We start from the raw sequence: 19,947 nt of genomic DNA, 5'->3' as shown, positions 1-19,947 counted from the left end.
CGCGTACTCACGGATCTTCTCGAACGCAGTGGTAAGCCTTTGCTTTGACGGCGCTCCGTTTTTGGTCCTATCGGCGCCGGCGGCAGAGATATACGTCGGAGATACGCTGATCACATTGCCTAGCCAAATAGCTGAGGGGACGAATTGCAAAGCGTGATTAATGACTTACCTTCGAATTCACAAACGAACCTCGACACGACCCTCCGTCTCCACTTGGTGGAATCCAAGAAACGGCAGCTGCTCCATTCGATTAACCTCTTAGATTGAAAAGTGCTACACAGATACCTAAATGAAGCGTGAATAGTGTATTGAGACCGGAGAAAGACGAAAAGTTGGCCGTGTAATTGAAGTTATTTGGTGATTTCAAGCTTATTTTATCCAATTGCACTATCTAAAGGACGTACAGAAAAACCCACGCCGTTTACAGCGTATTAAAGCGTCTTTTGGGAGCTGCATGACAAAAAAAAAAGCAGTGAAAAACAGCCGGAAATGCTTGCGCGTCTGGCAACCTTCGTCACCGTTGAAGTAGTGTCTGCATAGGCCTTTAGTAAATGTGAATATACTGCCACTCGGAATTTGTGTGAAATTTCTTTCTCTCTCAGAGGCGACCAGTGAAATTCGCCTGGAGCACTTTGCAACGCATAATCCTGACGTTGCAAAATGGCGGGCTCAGAAAGGAACATTGCTTGACGGTTGGTAGCCACGTGGGAGCCTTATTTGTGAAAGCGCTTGGAAAGCGATGCCATTCCGCCCATAAAGAATATTCCTTCCGAGGTAAGAGCGAAACCTCCCTCTCCCTTGACATTTCGGGGCCCATTTGAATGCGCACGAACCCTAAGCGTCCCGGAGAGCCGTTAATGCGTGCAGCACATATATTTGCACTTTACAACCACACTTCCGAAACTTTCAGCTCACGCTATCCAAAGGCGTGCACCGCCTTTTGCAGAAACTGCCCAACGCAGGCGAAAAGCGGCACACTCTGAAAATCGGCACACATTGAACTGCGAAACGCTGCTCCAGTTGCTAGTGGCGACTTTTAATTCTCCCGTGCCGTATAAGCTTGGTTTGATGAACGTCTAGGAAAGTGGAGGCGGCGACTGGGTGCCACTAAACGAGCTAAAAGGTTGAAAGCACGCATGTCAGAAGGCTAAATACGGTCGTGTTCACAGGCAGCCTGATCACCAGCATCATCATCATCAGCCTGAATACGCCCCCTTCAGGACAAAATTCTCTCCAATTAACCCTACCATGTACCAGCTACGGCCACCCTATCCCTGCATCTGTTTTAATCTTATTCGCCCACCTAACTTTCTGCAGCTCCCTGATCCTCTTCCCTTTTCTTGGAATCCGGTCTGTTACTTAAATGCCATTTGTTATCTTGGCTTCGCACTACATTCTCTGCTCAAGAAAATTTATTTTTCTTCAATTCGACTAGGTTTAACGCAGAACGATAACTTGCTTGATATTACTGGTCAGACTGACGCCCTCACTCAGCTGGTGCTTCGGTACAATCTTCTCTGCAAAGATCGTAAGCACGCTCGTGATAAGCTTCGTTTGCGGTTCAAACGAAATTCACAAAGCCAAGAAACGATGTGACACCCGCCATGCTTACAAGCAAACTGGCTGTCGAGGAGCAGTCAAGGCAGCGTTAGTGCTACTTCAGGGTTGTCAACGGAAACCTTGAGTTTTTCCTCCTCTCGAGGAGTGACTCAATTGGAGGTACCTTAGGCTTCTGAAACGCAAGTGAGGCCTCAAGCACCGCTTGCATTCGAACTTCGAGACGAGGCGTGTTTAAGAATTGGGCGGTAAGTTACGCAGGCAAGTCAGAACGAAAGGTCACATAATAATATTCAGAAAGGTGATGTTCAACAGTGTGTAAGGGAATAGCAGTGTGCGGTGGGTAAGCAGCGCAGGAATTAGTAAAACAATACGTCTACTATTGGCAGGTGGTGACCGCAGGTCCGAACCGCGAGACCGAAATCATCACATGAATAAGAATGGGTTGGAGCGCATTTGGCAGGTACTCTAAGATACTGAATGGCAGGTTACCAAAATTCCTCATGAGAAAAAGTATATACGAGCTGTATACTGCCAGCAGTCATCAACTATAGGGCAAAAAAGTGCAGTCTAACGAAAGGGTTGCAGTTATATTCAAGACACCACAGCGGCCTATGGAAAAAACATGATAGGTGTAACACAACGAGAAAGTAAGAGAGCATAGTTGGTCAGGTGACAAACACGACAAAGAGATTTTTCTGGTCTAAATCAAGAAGCAATGGCCATATCCAGGTCAAGAAATGCGATGGCACGACACCGATGGTCATTAAGGGTAACGGGGTGCACGCCAAGAAAAGGCAACCATAGCAGGAGGCTCCACACAGTTAGGCAGGCAAATGGGGTAAAGAAGCCTGCGGAAATAGGGTCGCCGGAGAAGGCATCGGACCGGTTTAATTGGACAGTCATGTGAGATGCACATGTACGGTAATGGGCGTAGTCAGTCTGCTGATAATGAGTGTAGTGGTATAGACAGGTTCCAGTGTTTTCGTACTTCAGTAACTCCGAGGACTAAAACGCAATCATGACCGAAGGTATGTACAGGCAAATCAGAGTAGTGGAACTCAGTATTCCTACAAATAATTCTAATTTTTTCTTCAATATTCTCGGAATGACAAAAGAGTTTGAGACTCGGGCGAAGGAAATGCGAATGGCCATGGAATACATCCACATGGGTAAGCAGCAACTTCTGACCGAAACGACGAGAGTGGCATGATTTGTAGAATGAGGACGCTGAATGCATTTGGTGGTACACTCATGCCATGTGTAGCAATTTACCAATATACACCACGACGAAATTATACGACCACTGTATCTTGTAAGTATACTCATCAGTGGGGCGGAAATGTAAAAGCAACTTAACTAGAACCACGTGTCAGGCGCATTTGTGGGGTTAATGACAATGCAGTGAGCCATCTTAAATAAAATGACGGGTGTTACATTTAGAGGTAGAATGAGTGGAATTGGTCAAGCAGTAAAGGAAGCTTAATTATTTTCTGATTCAGTCAAGAAGAAACGGGCATCGGGAGGTCATGCAATAACGAGGCACAATAACCAGGGATCCCTTGATGCAACAGAATGAATTTCAAGACAGACCAGTGTTGTAGCAGTGCAGAAAGTCGGGTGCGTAGACGAGATTGGGAAGCTCACGGGGACGGCTCAAGCAGTCACAAGACAGAGTAATTTGAAGGGACTCAGGAGAGGGCTTTGTGCAGCAATGTGTGTGCTTAAGCTGATGATGATGAAAATGCTGGAACACATGCTTCTTCATGCATTTTCGTAACCTCGAGGGGGATGGCAGGCTCCCGTCAAAGCAAGAACTAGACGGATCCCCGGCTCCATGAATGTAAGAACGGTGGTAGTATGCGCCCCGGCCCGATGCCGTCATACATGGCGTGCGATGCAATGGCCGGAATCTGAACGAACGCTCTCCGTGCTTGTTCTCATTTGCTACAGGGTGTCCTTCGCCATATGTGGGCACGAAATACCAAGGGGGTTTGTGTTCTGTGTGTTGTCAGTGCATTCTAAAGAATGCCATGTAGTTGAAACATTGCCCTTCACTACGGGACATCTCTCCCTCTATTCTCTAGCCCCACTTCTATCCTTTCTCTCGCGGCGCATTTGAGGCGTCCAGCGAGAAGATGGACATGTAGTGCGCCTTTCACTTCCTCAATAGCCAATATTTACCACCGAGTAGTAAATAATGTTTACATCATGGGCTTCACTGAACCACTGGCAGAAAGCGCGCCTATTTAAGATTTCTTGACTGCGACTTTTAGTGCGAAATGAGTACTTCACGAGGTGAAGGTTGACCATAAGTGGCATTCTGGCCAATGAATAAGCAGATGAAGGAGCAACCTGTGAAGGCCACCAAGATCGAAGATAAATTCGGACTTTATTCACGAAATCTAATTCGTCCCAAATGGTTAAAATATTTTCTTCCGATGAAACGTTTTCGCTCTCGAGCTTCCGGACACATAATTACGAATTTCCATACTCAATCGACCGACATGTGAGATCAAGACTGCCACTTAGAATGCCTCGCCATCTGGAAACAATTTATGAGCTATTTCGCCTGAACGCTCCAATTACGAACGGCATGCGGTACCGTTTCGGACAAAAGAACAGTCCGCTTTGTGACAACTGAGGCTCAATCGATTCTGTGGAGCATATCCTACTTCAGTGCCCTGCGTATGCTGACGAGCGTGTGCACTAGTAATACCCCGGTGCATCTAAGAATGCTCAGCAGTTTAGGTTCCTTAGCCTTCCTTAGGCAACGGATATACAATGAACTTTTTGTTTGCATATGTAAATGGCACTGGACATCTTGACACTCTCTAATTTCTCCTTGCATGTTACCGTCATGCATTCTTAAAGCAGTGAAATTAGTGAGCTGGACTATGCACTTGAACTTTTCGTAAGTTGCATCGTTTCTTGCCGATGCACCTTAACAAGTCCAACATTCCCGGACAAATTTTTTAAAAATTGCAAAATAGTAAGGTAAGCTTATAGAAATTTTGATGGTCATGGTCTGTTCATCTGGTATGTAGCGAAACCTTTTTTTTCTCAAGTGTTTCCGCCGACCACATCTAACATTTAAGAATGCCTTAGAAAACCAATGGCGAACGCTTTTGACGATAGCGAGAAGGTTAATAGAAAATAAATTGCAAGGCTGCAGTCGGGTGATAACCGATACATTATATGTTAAAGTGAAATCCTGCGTTATATAAAAAAAATTGCATTCATGCCAAGTTTTCAGCTCAAAAATGCTTTTGTGCAGAATTGCTGAGTGTGTAAGCATTTAATGGACGCATTTTAACTTCTCTCTTGTTTATTTCTTTTATTATACCTTATCCGCACCGCTCTATATCCGTTTTAATCTCTCGAATTTCCTTCTCAACGCAGAAGCATATCTTCGATTTTTAATCGCTGGCTGAATTCTTTAAACGGCTTCTCTCACTCTTTACGGGTGACCTTGAGCAAACCATATAAACAAATAAATAAAAATAAATATTGTCGCAACCGGCATACAACCCCGCGGCGGCGGGAACAGATCCGCTTCGGTGGCTACTGCATGAGAGCACTATGCTATCGCCGCAATGAATCACGCCTTATGTTAAACTGCAACCCACTCTCGTCCTATGCATTGTCTTTGTACATCTTTTTCAGCAACGAATACTAATATCAATATAATATTCACGCTTTGAGCTATGTGGCGGTAGTGACAGAGAGACGTGCGCTGCATGATTTGGCGTGGACAGTGCTGTGGCAGAAACTTGGCACTAAAGCAACACGCCTTGGCGTTGACAGCATTGCTGCAGAAACGCGCCACTAGAGCATAGGCCGCCAGCAAATATTGGGTAAATTGACATTGACGATAGAATAGTTGAAGGCGCGCATATGTGGCTCCCACGGTCAGTGGACATTTCATTCTGGCTTTCAGAGATGTGAATGTGGTGCCCACTTTCAAAAACTCTCCTTTCGCGCAATATTTCATGCTTAGCAAAGCTGAACCGCCAGCCAATTTCAATTCATAAATGTTTTCTTGTAGGACGTAAAATTGAGAGGCCTTACGTTTTTGTTTTCTTCGAGAAATCCGTAGCAGAGCCTGACTCCGACAGAGACTCGATCGGTTTCCTGAAAAAGAGGACAAATGGGATAAGGCTTGCTGAGATCCAGGTCCATAAAATGAAGTCAGTTTGAAAGGAATGTAGGTCATACTAGTAGGATAATATTTGAAGTTTACATCCACGCTTTAGATAAATGCCCAATTTTTACACCGAAAAAAGAATCATGGGGACTCTTCATTCCATTATGCGCTGCCAATGTGCTTGCAGTAGAACGTGTTCGTTCCTTGGGCAGAAGTGACGTCACTACCACATTTTTCTTCCCGATGGGGCTTCTAACGGTATTGAAATAAACAGATATGCTGTCTCTTGCCCGCCAGTAATCTGAGCGAAGCAGCAGTAGCCACATCTCTAGAGAACAGGTTGGCATTCAAGTATCCTTCGCATAGATGGGACTTTATTATTGCAGAAGGATATGTCGCAAAGGTGAAGGGCAGCATTTTGTGAGCGTTACCAGCCACGGTGTGTTGCTGCTGCAGTAACTATGTTTTAGACGATGGGGATGTATCTTCTGCTTTTGCCTCGGACTTACAGTATTGCCACGTGGTGTTGACTAAAATCCGGAGAACAGAAAGAGACCTAAAATGGCGTCTAAGCAAGCTCTTTATTTGGGCTCACTTGCGCCCACAATGGACTGAATCACTCCCCGGCGGCGTAGCGACAAGCGTGCTCGGCGGTTGTCCAACAGAATTCACGCCGCTCTCGGCCGTGCTCAACTTAAAGCTGATAGCGAACTTTCGAGATAAAGCGTGCACAGTTACTAGAACATTCTGGAACAACATATAATCAGCTGCACCTGGATAGGATCAATCGAGAAAAATCATGTCGCGTCTTGCATCCACAAAAAAATGGTAAAGCAGCGTGGCGGCAGCTTTGAAGAATGAGCCAACAAACACTACATTGTTTCGTGGCAATATGTCTTCTTCACTGAAATGCACAGTGAGATTGGAAAGAACATTTTGGGATATAAGAATTTCAATCCAATTCGAACTAGATATGTACCACAACTTTTGCCAACGAAAGACGGTTTTTTATTTTGTTGTACTCGTCATTCTCAGTTGCGCTTAATATATGTCCTGAATGCATTCTGAATACTGCAGGAAACTCACCTTTATCATTGCTGGTCGTATATTAAGCTTCTTTATCTCCTCCTTACAGGCATAAAAAGCTTCCATCGCGACCGTGGTAGCTTTCGCATTGTCCCATTGGTCTGCGGCAAAGGAGGTATGGTCAAGTGCGAAAATAAATATTAAAACGAACATTTTCTTTTTCTTAAAGCGCGTCATTTTCTTTCTTGCTTTCACAAGCACGAAAGTGGAGGATGTGTTTAGAATACATTGCTTACGGGCTGTTTCAAGATTACATTTTTGGGATGCGCTCATGAGAAGACTCCATCAAGATAGCTAAAAATTCTGAGAAGTGATCTCTGCTGAGCAAAGTACGACTTTTGCTGGACAAGAACATGCCTAGGCGCATATTATCAATTCAGTAGTGATCTTTCCAACCTAATTATCTCTTTCCAGGGCCTTCTGTTTCAACCTCACTTTTGCTCCTCAGGGCTCTGTTCTGTGTAGAAGCATTTAAAAACATTACGCCCATGAGGCCACACGAGATTGTAATGTCGATCCAACTAAATGCTCGAAAAAGGTTGCCGGTGACAGCGACTGTTTTATTTCTCTAGTAACGTTAGCATGCACAGCCGACAAGAAGGAAGCACCCGATGAAAAAACTTAGGTAAAAATATAATATTTGCCAGTGGTGACACCTTTCACCAAGGTTTCTAAGAAATAGAATAAGGGGTTCACAGTGTAAATGTAAAATTCGTTTTTGGATTTTCAGGAAATAAAATGGCGCATAATTGTCTCGCACCTGGGTGGGCATCTGAACCGCGCCGTAAGAGAAGGGAGGAAGGTTGGAATGAAAGAGGAAAGAGAGGAAGAGATGCCGGAGTGTAGTGCTCCGGAATACTTTCGACCACCTAGAGATCTTTAACGCGCACTGACATCGCGCAGACACGGGTGTCTGCGTTTCGCCTCCGTCGAAACGCGGCCACCGTCGCCGGGTTCGAACCCTTCAATTCCATCTCAGTAATTGAGCGGCCTAACCACTGCGTAACGTTCAAGAGATATTTGTTTCGCCGGACAGCGTAAATTAAAAGGAAAATACAAAATCATAAAATTATAGCTTTTGACAGCGTAACGCTACAGGGCTATTGTCTGGACACCATAAATTAAAAGATATAAAGAAAATCATAAAATTGTAGCATTTGACTTTGTAGAGAGTGGGTGCGAGCATCAAATGCATACCATGAAGACCGTTGGACTTCGTAGTGATCACATATATGGTGGCCGAAGCAGGGATCTTTCATGTTTTAACTACGTAATCCATCCACTCGATCCAAGATTCCCCATTTTCGGTATTTTTTCTCGAAGGAGTTTGGATAGTCTGTTATTTTCCTTACTTTATTATATGGTATTTTCGCTCTACCAACGTTCGACAAACAACATACACGTCCCCAGCCTCAGCGATTTTATAAAATAGTAGCAGTTATATTTTGTATAACTGAGTTCATGGTGGTGATGAATTTTTATTGTGCATTGTAAACTACGGCCCAAACGCGATAGGTGCGAGACATCATTATCTAAACAAGGAGAAGATCAAAGAGCCATTCTGCAAGCATTGCACATAAGAGAAGACGGGCATAATACCAGGGCAACGCATGCACCCAATGAAAACTGGTGACTGCCCAGTGGTATTGGAAATCGAGACGAGCACGCCTCGCATGCGTGGTGGATGCAGAATCTACCAGATAACCGCTGCTGTGCGTCGAATATGGAATAACTTTGAAACAAGCGCGAACGCGTTATCTACGAAGCAAGCCAAGATGGGGCTCCGTGCAATCGCCTGTCGGCGCAATTGCGGAATATTTTCCGGCCTCTCTTAAAGATAGCGAGCGTATTAATGCTGTGCGCAATAGCATTGGTAGCAACTGCAGTAATTTGGGAATGGGCGGCGAGCCTCAATGACCGGCTTTTAGCACTGTCCTAAATTTGGTCCAAAACATTCGCCTAAGTTCCCTGCGAATTTCTGAAATTCCCTAAAATCCTATGATCATTCTCTTTTACTTTTGCGCCCAATTTGAGCGAGAAAGTCATCTGAAAAAAAGAAAACTGAACGACAGGAACGCCAGTACCTAACAGCTAATAGCCTTATGTTCCTGGGGTTGGGTTTCTCCTGTACCATCGACTGCGTGCTTCATCGAGCCTTACGGCCACATTTTTATCGCCATGTATGCAGCGGTGTTGATTTCTGCGACCAGTGCCTGAGCCGGAGAGCCCTACACATCCGTGAGCGGGCCTTCGCCAACCAGCTGGCATCCCGCCCCTTCCAATCTACCATGTCGGATTTGATATTCTTGCATCGTTTTTTTTGCCTGCCTCCCGAAATAGATGGGTTGCAACTGTTTCCGACTAAGCTACTGGCTACGTAAGTGCGCTTGCACTCTCAACCAAAGACTGCTACTGATGTTGCCAGTTTTTCTTTAGTCGCCGCAGTGGCCCAGTGGCAATGGTTCTCGGCTGCTATCCAGAAAGACGCGGGATCGATCCCGGCAGCGGCGGACGCATTTCGATAGAAGCGAAATGCTAGAGGCACGTGTACTGTGCAATCTCAGTGCAGGTTAAAGAACCCCAGGTGGTCGAAATTAACCGCAGCTCTCCATTAAGGAACAGAGGTGCCAGCAGAACCAGCCATGGTTTTATGTGACATTCATGGCCGCCTCGGCATACCGATCTCACTCACAAAACGATCGCAACATATGGCTGATGTGAGATCCTTAGTTCTTGAACATCTGAAACGGCGTCTATAAAGGTTACCTACAAATTTTCACAGACGGCTCTGAGTAGGCATGAAGAGAGAAGCTAAGCTTCATTTGTAGTCCCTGAACTTGCAGCATCTTGGGCTGGGCGCCTGCAAACATTAGTGTCCTCCACTTCGGCTGAATCAATGGCCATTGGAAGGTTTGTTAAGCGTCTATCTTTCAGCATACCATAGAAAGACGAGATTCTGTCTGACTCCAAGTCTGCACTAAAGGGCAGGCAAAGAGCTGTTCTCCCTGAAAAATTCTGCCTCTCCATTTCCTCTCGTCTGCGTCAGGAAGCGAAGTTTCAAAGGATTTGCAGTTTGTTTCCAGTGGCTATCAGCTCACGTTGGAGCCGCTGCTAAGAAAGCTAGACCTTCCTTCCCAAGAATCCCGCTCTTATTCGTCTTCAGATAGTGGTGCATCAATTTTCTGCACTTCTACTCCCTCTGCACGTCGTTCGTTACAGGCGGTTTGCATGCGCACGTTTTGATGGAGGCGAAACATAAAGGCGCCCATGTGCTGTGCGATGTCAGTGCCCGGTAATGATCCCCAAGTGGTCGAAATTATTCCAGAGCCCTCCATTACGGCACCCATTTCTTCCTTTCTTCTCTCAGTCGCCATTCATACCTTCCCTTACGCCGCAATTCAGGTGTCCGCCGACATGTTAGACATATACTGCACCATTTTCTTTCTCCAGCAGACAAATCAATTCACGAGCTGCGTCTACACGCCATTAGAGGCGCACAAAATATACTCTGCTAACTTAACTATATGTGCACAGTGTGATGTTGTCGGCGGTATGAACCGTTTTAGCGTTCCCGCGTTCTTTGTGAGCGTGAGACACTCTTGCGAAACGTAAGGATACTGAACGTTCCATTGAACGACTTGCCTTCTATCGTGTGCACTGACAGCTCCCGAAGGAATAGGCGATCAGGGCAAAAATCATTCTTGGACTTATTATGGGACAAAAGGCTTATCGAACAGTGGTGTAGAGAATTATTTAAATAAGTGCGCACCATAGAGGGAGCATTAGTGGACAGCCTAGTGTAAAGGTATTCCTCCACTACATTCACGCCACAACAACCCATGCGGTGCTAACGTGGCAAGAGGACTTCCCTGCAACGAACAATTTGGCTTTCGAATAGTGTTGACGTAAACTAGATGGCCGATCCCTTTCATTTACACTGCACGGCTGCTCATTACTAACCGGTTCTAAAAATAGAAAGGCGGCGACTGAAACGAAGTGCTTAGGTTGGGCGCGTACTATGTACCTCTGTTGCTGGTTGTTCCATTTGCGCTTTTGTCTTGTTACGTCCTGTGTCACGCAACACCATAACATAACGTTAAACAGCTAGACCGCAACCAATTATCTTCTCGTGGAGCTGAAAGGAAAATTGTAGTGGACACTTCGGCTTCACCTAAAAGGTGTGAAGCGATAGCTTATTTATTTATTGATACTGCAATCCCCGCATGAGGGTTTTAGCAGGGTTGGGGAAAAATCTAAGCAGTTCAAAAAACAGGCGCAGGCAAACAAGCAATAACAGCGAAGTTGCAGCTCTCTCTCTATATATACTTGCATGTATTGCGCTTTCCAACTATATTTGTAGAGAACATGCTAATTATTTCATGTGCAATATACATATAGGAGCAGGTGCGGCAAAACGAGACATTTCGGTACCTGGCGCCACCTAAAAATGTTTTTTTGAGAAATAAAGTGGCACAATACTATATATATATATATATATATATATATATATATATATATATATATATATATATATATATATATATATATATATATATATATATATATATATATATATATATATAAATGCGTATAACAATAAAATTATTTCTGCCCAAATGATCTCAATGTTAAACCCATTTTTTAATGGACTCTGTCTCGGAACATTACGGACAAAGGTATTTATATATATATACCTTTGTCCTCAAAGGTATATATATATATATATATATATATATATATATATATATATATATATATATATATATATATATATATATATATATATATATATATATATATATATATATATACATATATATATATAACAGACAAGGCAAGGTAAAGGAAATGAGGGACTCGTTTGACAAACTTATGAAGGGAGCTAACACGGCCGCCGCTCTCGGCCATGCTCAATTTCAAGCTGATACCGAACTTTCGAGATAAATCATGCAAAGTTCGTAGAACATTCTGGAACAACGGAGTATCGGCTCTGCATGGATGTGATCAATCGAGATATATCTGGTCGCGTCTTGCATCGCAAACAAACATAAATACGAACAACCATAAATACCCACGAGAGGAGCAGATTGGACAGCTGTCGTCGTAGCTCTGTTGGTAGAGCACAGTACGCGATATTCGGAGGTCGTGGGTTTGGATCCCACCGGCGGCATGGTTGTTTTTTCTGCTGCTTTAAAAGTAATTTTCTTTAAAACCGATTGATTGGCACTACAAATTTAAAAGAAAAAAAATTAAAAACATTCCCCTATGCACCTTGGTTTCGGTGACTGTTGGCTTCCTTAATATGTTTGTCAAACGAGCCCCACATTTCCTTTACCTTGTCTGCTAATAGCATAACGGGGGTCTTGGTTCTGGCTGTCTTGTTGCCATAGGTAGCATAAGAGGGCTCTCGCACAGTTTCCGCCATCGCCGTTAGATGACGTTCTACGTCACACTCGCGGTACTACAGGACGTGCTACGTCCACCGCTATGGTCGAGGGTAGCGCTGGTGAACACTCTCAAGGTTCGCTTACACCCAGTAAAACATAAATACCCACAAAAGCAGCCGATTGGACAGCCGACGCCGTAGCTCAGATGGTAAGAGCACCGGACGCGATATTCGGAGGTCGTGGGTTCGGATACCACCGGCGGCATGGTTGTTTTTACTGCTGCTTTATACGTATTTTTCTTTAAGCGATAGATTAATCTATGTATTATTATCCCGCTGTTTAGCACTACGCATAAAAAAAATTATACGTTCCCCTATGCACCTTGGTTTCGGTGACTATTAGCTCCCTTCAAAAGTGTACACATATATATATATATATATATATATATATATATATATATATATATATATATATATATATATATATATATATATATATATATATATATATATATATATATATATATATTATCAAATATGCAGTCCGGAGAGCAGAAAGGCCGAATATGGTGTGTACACAAACCTCTTTATTAGGGCTGGCTTGCGCCCACAATGGACTGAATCACTCAGCGGCGGCACAGCAAGAAACGTGCGCGGCGGTCGTCGGACTGAATGCCCGCCAATCTCGGCCGGTCTCAATTTAAAGCCGACAGCGAACTTTCGAGATAAAGCGTGCAAAGTTAGTGGAACATTCTGGAACAACGTAGAATCAGCACTGCCTGGATGAGATCAATCGAGATATATCTGGTCTCGCCTTGCATCGCAAACAAAGCGATAAATTAGCAGCGTGGCTGTTTCGGTGACTATTGGCTCCCTTCATAAATTTGTCAAACGGGCCCCTCATTTCCCTAACTTGTCTGCTAATAGCTTAACGAGGGTCTCGGTTCTGGCAGTTTTTATGCCATAGGTAGCATAAGAGGGCTCTCGCACAGTTTCCGCCCTCGCCGTTAGATGACGTTCTACGTCACGCTCGCGGTATTATAGGACGTGCTACGTCCACCGCTATGGTCGAGGGTGGCGCTGGTGAACACTCTCAAGGCTCGCTTACACAGGTAAACATAAATACCCACGAGAGCAGCAGATTGGACAGCCGTCGCCGTAGCTCAGTTGGTAAGAGCACCGGACGCGATATTCGGAGGTCGTGGGTTCGGATCCCACCGGCGGCATGGTTGTTTTTTCTGCTGCTTTATAAGTAATTTTCTTTAGGCGGTTTATTAATCTAATTATTATTATCCCACTGATAAGCATAACACATTAAAAAAATTAACGTTCCTCTATGCACCTTGGTTTCGGTGACTGTTGGCTCCCTTCATAAATTTTTCAAACGGGCCCCTCATTTCCCTAACTTGTCTGCTAATAGCTTAACGAGGGTCTCGGTTCTGGCAGTTTTTATGCCATTGGTAGCATAAGAGGGCTCTCGCACAGTTTCCGCCCTCGCCGTTAGATGACGTTCTACGTCACGCTCGCGGTATTATAGGACGTGCTACGTCCGCCGCTATGGTCGAGGGTGACGCTGGTGAACACTCTCAAGGCTCGCTTACACCCAGTAAACATAAATACGCACGAGAGCAGCAGATTGGACAGCCGTCGCCGTAGCTCAGTTGGTAAGAGCACCGGACGCGATATTCGGAGGTCGTGGGTTCGGATCCCACCGGCGGCATGGTTGTTTTTTCTGCTGCTTTATAAGTAATTTTCTTTAAGCGGTTTATTAATCTAATTATTATTATCCCACTGATAAGCATAACACATTAAGAAAATTAACGTTCCTCTATGCACCTTGGTTTCGGTGACTGTTGGCTCCCTTCATAAATATATATATGTATTCACTATTTTTCACTCACAATGCGAACACAGGTGAAGACGACTAATGGGGCGGATTCCAGACACAGCGGGGTGCTTAAGGGTGTCGCGATCGAAAGAGCCAAACTAGATCGCAACGATGGCATAATGGTCTGAGCGTCCGCCTCGCATGCGGGAGGTGCGAGGTTCGATCCCCAGAGACACCTGGTACCCAGTGGTGGTACAGTGTGTACAAGCTTTCCCCTGGTCTGGTGCTCGGCTTCTTTAGGGTGAAATGCTTGGGAAATGGATATCTGATCCCACCTTGAGTTGAAGAAAAATACCTTGTATATCGTGCTCTTTGGCCATAGATGCCCTTGCCGTAAAAATCCATCATCATCAAAAGTAAGTTAACCTATAAACCGTACGCGTGTGCGCTGCCTCCTAATCGTTGCGGCCGCGTGTGTTTTTGTTGATCAGATGGACCCTTGCCATCGCTCTTCCTGCTTCGTTACGGCACACTGAAAAGCCCAGAATCAGATTTGACGGTGCCCTATTATAACCGAGGTACAAAAAGTCTGGTCGCCGGCGTTTTACCCCTCCTCTTCTCAAGGTGCACTGACATGCATGCACATAGCGATAAGGTACAATACAAAGCTGGCCGTGTACGCTCACATAAATCTGCCGTACACCTCATTAACACGACGTTCCTCCAACCACCAAGCCCCAGCAAGTTGAGATACCAGGGAATAATTTTTATGCAGAGAGTCGAAACAACCCATCGGTTTTCAATTTGTTTCAACGCATTTCAGCTCGCTGTCATCATTTCGACCTCGTTCGTCTGAAAAGTGCGTTGCGTGGTGTAAAAGTTAGTAGCTGGGAAGTAGCGGCATGGAATCGATACATCGGGCCGGTGGTGCGATATAAATCGAAGTTTGAGAGCTGATTCGAGCAGTAATTACGATGTTATACGACTCATTGATCAATTGAGCTACATGCGTTCGAAATTACCTTTTTTCGTTTGCAATCACGCCATAGTACCATAAACAGTAAAATACAAGAGACACCTAGAACATACGGCTTATTCTCTGGGTGAGAGACCCTCAATACTGCATTGTTTAAAAACAAAATTAGAATAATACTCACTTAGATGCCCAGCACACCATGTAATTTCTTGTCCTTTGTGAGCGGTTATTGAAAATGAAACACAAATCATTACTGCCGTCCAAAACCATCTCTGGGGGCGCGTGCCCGTTGGCTTGCGCATCATCTCATCAGGCAGCATTAATAGTCTGTCTAGAGCCACTTCAGCGGAGAGCCAAAATAATTATCAGCTCTCCAGAGGCCTAGCAGATATTGTCTGCAGCCAAGCAACGGACCTTTTTGGATCAAGGCAACCTGCTATGTGCGCACCCGTCGGTATCGGCGATGATGGAGTGCCCTATGTAGGCACATGTCAGGCCAGGTGGTGCGGGACATCATTATTAATTTTCTTTATCTTTTAACACCCACCTTAACGATCGTTAGCCCAGATTGCTAGGTCCTGGCCATAAATACTCGTCGCCGTGGCTGCTGCATGACGTTTGATGCCCCCCTAGATGGGTTTCATAGATCACTGTTTGGAGCTCAGGGTGCTTGTATGGGCCACGCGACACGATGTCGCTGTGAAGATGCAGCAGAAATTGAGCTGACAAAATGAAGCGTACACAAAGAATGCAGATGTACAAATCAGAATGGGTCGGAATATGAGGCGAAGGTTTTATAATGGTGTTGGTTACAGTGCCACACAGTACATAGAAACTTCCTAATGGTGGGGCGCTTATGGACATCAGCTGTATAGGCGCTGCAGTTCGCTGCTACTATTCAATATTTTCCTGTCATGCATACACCATACCGTATAATTGCAGTACCCGATGTAAACCTGTGCGCGAGTGGCCGTCTGTCGGTGACCAGCCTCTGAAAGAGCAGAACTAGACTTACGCGGCTCAAGGCCTCGAGCACGATTAGATCACGTGGCGGCGCGGGCACGCCACCTCCGCTGAACGCTGCATTGGAGCTGTTGGACATGGGGAGACATTTTTTTTCGTTTATTTGGAGCAAATCACTCTCAGAGACTTTTCAGAAGCCTTCGAGTAGGATTCCCGTAGCAGCACTGCCATGCTGCTTCGGGAATCCTCATTCCACGAACCATGAACACCTCAGTCCACCAACACATGAAATTTGCGGGATACATTTACATGCGTCATAACCGGTAAGCATTCAGGAGGAGGATCGCGCGCACCACAACACCCCCGCTCTCATGCGCAGTGTTCTTTGTACAGAGGCTCAATTGAACGGGGCGGTTCTCGGCGACGATCCATCATGAGGCTCGTCCACAAGGCAAACTTTATCGAGATGTGTGTCAAAATTAAGACAGAGACGAGAACAAGAACAAGCAGAAATTTATTAGCACTCATTTTTATAGATGCCAGTGGCGGGGAAATGGCTGTGCCAAGAGCACAGATTCTGACACCAATGCCCCAACGCGATGAGGCGGTCAATGCGCTGCAACGATAGACAGACAGGGGATGCCCGATACATCACCTGAGGGATAATTAAATAAAAAAATGCATTTTCTTGATTACAAGCTGCATCGTAATGTAGTCGCTGGGGTGTCTTCACAGCACTATTTTGGCTTCATGGTACTATTTTGGACCCAGGAGAGGTTACCGGAATGAGGTGTACTAAATTTGCAGGCTCCGCGCTCTCGGTGGCACACTGTTGCTGAGATGAGGGAGTAGTGGGCGGCACTGCGGCAAGAGGTGAGCTGTTTGATGCAGATAGGCAAGGGACATTTGGCTCACGCGCGGTCAAATCACAGTCGTCCTAACTGGATATAGCTGCTGACTTCTCGCAGGTTTGCAGAAAATTCCATCTGATGCGCCTATACACCCGACCGTATTCGGGTTGCACCTTGTACGACCTGAAAACAGTATTGGCAACGACTGTTCCTTGTCAGAGCGCTGGCAGTTTTTAGTGGCCAGCTGCCGTGGTTTCGCACTGGTTATGGCGGTCGGCTGCTGACCCCAAAGACGCGAGTTTCACCCTGGCGGCGGCGGTCAAATTTCGATGAAGGCGAAATTCATGAGGTACATTTACTGTGCGATGTCAGTGCATGTTAAAGTACCCCTGATGGTAGAAATTTCCTCAGCCCTCCACTACGGCGCCCCTCATAGCCTGAGTCGCTTTAGGACGTTAATCCTCCATAAATTGACATTTATTCCCTGCATTTAGTCGTTGTGTGTTTGTCTAAAGCCTGCCCACCGTGTCAGACGGCAGCTCAACTAGTCGTGAAAATCTTCTCTGTAAGAGCATTCGGGATCGCACCCCAAACTAATCAACCCAAGTACTGTCAATGACAGCAACACCCACAGAAGGGCTGTGGCTCATCGCTTGGCAGCTGAACCACTGTGCCAGGAGTTGAATGAGGATTCCCAAGAATGTATGAGTGTAGAGATTGATCAATTGATATTAACTCATTCTAACTATCGAACCACTGCTCTCCGTAAACACTGAATCTAAAGATCGGAACCGAAGTGGAAACCGAACTCCTAGCGCACCTAATTTGCTTTTAGCATACCTACGCAATTCTAAGATCATCTTTGTTCGATCGCTTATTGTTTCCATGTACACGACTGATTCTTTAGTCAACGGTGGCAGATGCTTTTTTCCAATTTTCTGATGGTGGTTCTTGACAACGTTTCTGCGCAGGACAACAATCTCAAAGATTAGATCTGGGAAACCCACTTTAATGAACTTCATCAGGTGACCAGCCGTCCTGCAGGAGCTAGGGGGTCTTCTGGCAGACCTAGCCGGAAGTTCGGTTTCGAATATTGACTTTTCTTCATGATACACTTGACTACCTGGACATCCTACTCTGCTAGTCAGTAGGATTGCGGGTAGCGACAGCTTCATGTGATGTGAGCGAAGTCGTAATTTCTTGCAAAGACTGCGCATTCGTACCTCACAAACTGGGGCCAGTTGTCGGTGCACAGTTCAAACGGTGCGCCGTATCTCGCGAACACATCACTAAGTGCTGCGATTACCATCATTGCAGTAGTGTCTGCGAGATTCTCGATCTCTTAAAGAGTGCGCATCAAATGCTAGGACGTACTAAATTAATTTTAAAAAATGTGAACGCTAAGAGTGTGCATTAAAATGTTAACACCACGCACATGAAGACACCGGGAGCATCAGCAACGTTTCCTGCGGATACTTGTCAGCAAATTCGCGGCAGCTGGTTCACTGTGGATCAACACAGTGATTGAACTGCTGCGACCGGTCCGTCCAAAACACTAGCCAAGTGCCCTATTTTGCATTTCTGCCTGAGTACTCAGTATGACTTCTTGCTGCTAGAATTACACTGTGCATACATTTGGTATGGGCGCTTTCGGGGCTTTCACCAGTATACCATTAATGATGGAAGTCTTAGACCAAAATGGCTTCAGTTTCTTTTCGAGTCTCTGGATGGGTGACAGACAAGAGCTGCCTGCATGTATGTAGCCGTCGCGTCCCGTTTCATTTAGCAGCTTTTGACATGTTACGTCGATGCCCTTTTTAACCGTGAGTAGCAACTGAACAAGCTTCCACGTCGTCCGTGGCGCCGTTGCTATCGTTTTCAGTATCCGGAGAACATCTTCACAGCATGTCTGCCAAGGAAGGCGCTTACCAGAAACACACTGCAACAGAAAGTTGAACTTCGGACGCTTTACAAAAGCCTTTTCAGGCGGGAAGGCGTGGGAGAAATTCAAGTTGTAGCTGTGGAGAGAACAGGTAGTCGTCGCGTGCCGTTTCATTTAGCAGCTTTTGACGTGTTGCATCGATAACCGTGTAACCCAGAGCCGCAACTGAGTATGCTTCCACGTCATCCGTGGCGCCATTGTTATCGCTTTTTGTCTCCAGAGACGATCTTTACAGAATGTCTGCCAAGAAAAGCGCTTATCAGAAACATACTGCAACAGAAAGTTGAACTTGAGAAGCATTACAAAAGCATTTTCAGGCGGGGAGGCGTGGGACAAATTCAATTTGAAGCTATGAATAAGAGGTAGTCGTCGCGTGCCGTTTTGTTTACCAGCTTTTGACGTGTCGCATCGATGACCATGTAAGCAAGAGCGCCACCTGAGTATCCTTCCACGTCGTCCGTGGCGCCATTACTATCGTTTTCTCTATCCAGAGGCAATCGTTACATCGTGTCTGCCAAGAAAATGCTTACCAGAAGCATACTGCAACAGAAAGGTGTACTAGAGAAGCTCCACAAAAACCTTTTCAGGCGGGGATGCATGGGAAGAATTCAAGTTGTAGCTATGGACAAAATAGGTTTATTATATGTCTCATTGAAAATTTTTGTTACAAATCGAGTTTTTTTTTGCTAGTGTGTAACTTTCATGATTCATAATGGCAGCGAAGGAGAACGAACACATGAGAAGAAAACGCAAACTCATGGACGAACGCTGCACTCAGAAATGGTTTTACTGAGAATAAATTTTGCGCAAATAAAGAGTCTACGCCTCTGTCCACTACAGAGATGACAAAAAACAACCACGTGCCACGGTAACCTAAGAAACCCATCGTATCATATAGCCGCGAAAAGATCGCACTCCTAGATGTGACATAAAACATTTATTTATTTGGCAATGACCAGATTATAAGTACTCTTTTTAACTCGGATGACGTCGTCAAGGTGTATCGATATGTTGATGATTTTCGACGTTCGTAGACAAGCACAGTCCTTTACACTATGCGCTATTGTGAACAGGATTTTAGATGCTTTTAAAGAGTATGAAAGTAGAAGGAAATTCACTTTTGAGGCACCTGATAACCATGAATTTCGGTATTTAGATCTACGGGCAAAGTTGGGCAGAGGTCACGTAGGTTGGTAGTGCGCCCTTCGTGT

The 19,947-nt window shown here is 45.2% G+C and overlaps 1 long non-coding RNA gene across 1 annotated transcript in view; it reads right to left on the bottom strand.

Annotated features, from left to right (window-relative positions):
- LOC144118960 (uncharacterized) overlaps positions 1–5,688 on the bottom strand; it is a 29,912-nt gene extending 24,224 nt beyond the window's left edge. Inside the window, exon 1 of the long non-coding RNA XR_013312207.1 lies at positions 5,629–5,688. This is a non-coding gene — a long non-coding RNA (uncharacterized LOC144118960). The remainder of the gene's footprint in view (positions 1–5,628) is intronic.
- Positions 5,689–19,947: the final 14,259 nt, after the last annotated feature.

Source organism: Amblyomma americanum, chromosome 2, assembly GCF_052857255.1.
Source record: "Amblyomma americanum isolate KBUSLIRL-KWMA chromosome 2, ASM5285725v1, whole genome shotgun sequence".
In the NCBI taxonomy this organism is placed as follows: domain Eukaryota; kingdom Metazoa; phylum Arthropoda; class Arachnida; order Ixodida; family Ixodidae; genus Amblyomma; species Amblyomma americanum.
The sequence above is the reverse complement of the archived record's forward strand: the minus strand, read 5'-3'. Positions and strand labels throughout refer to the sequence as shown.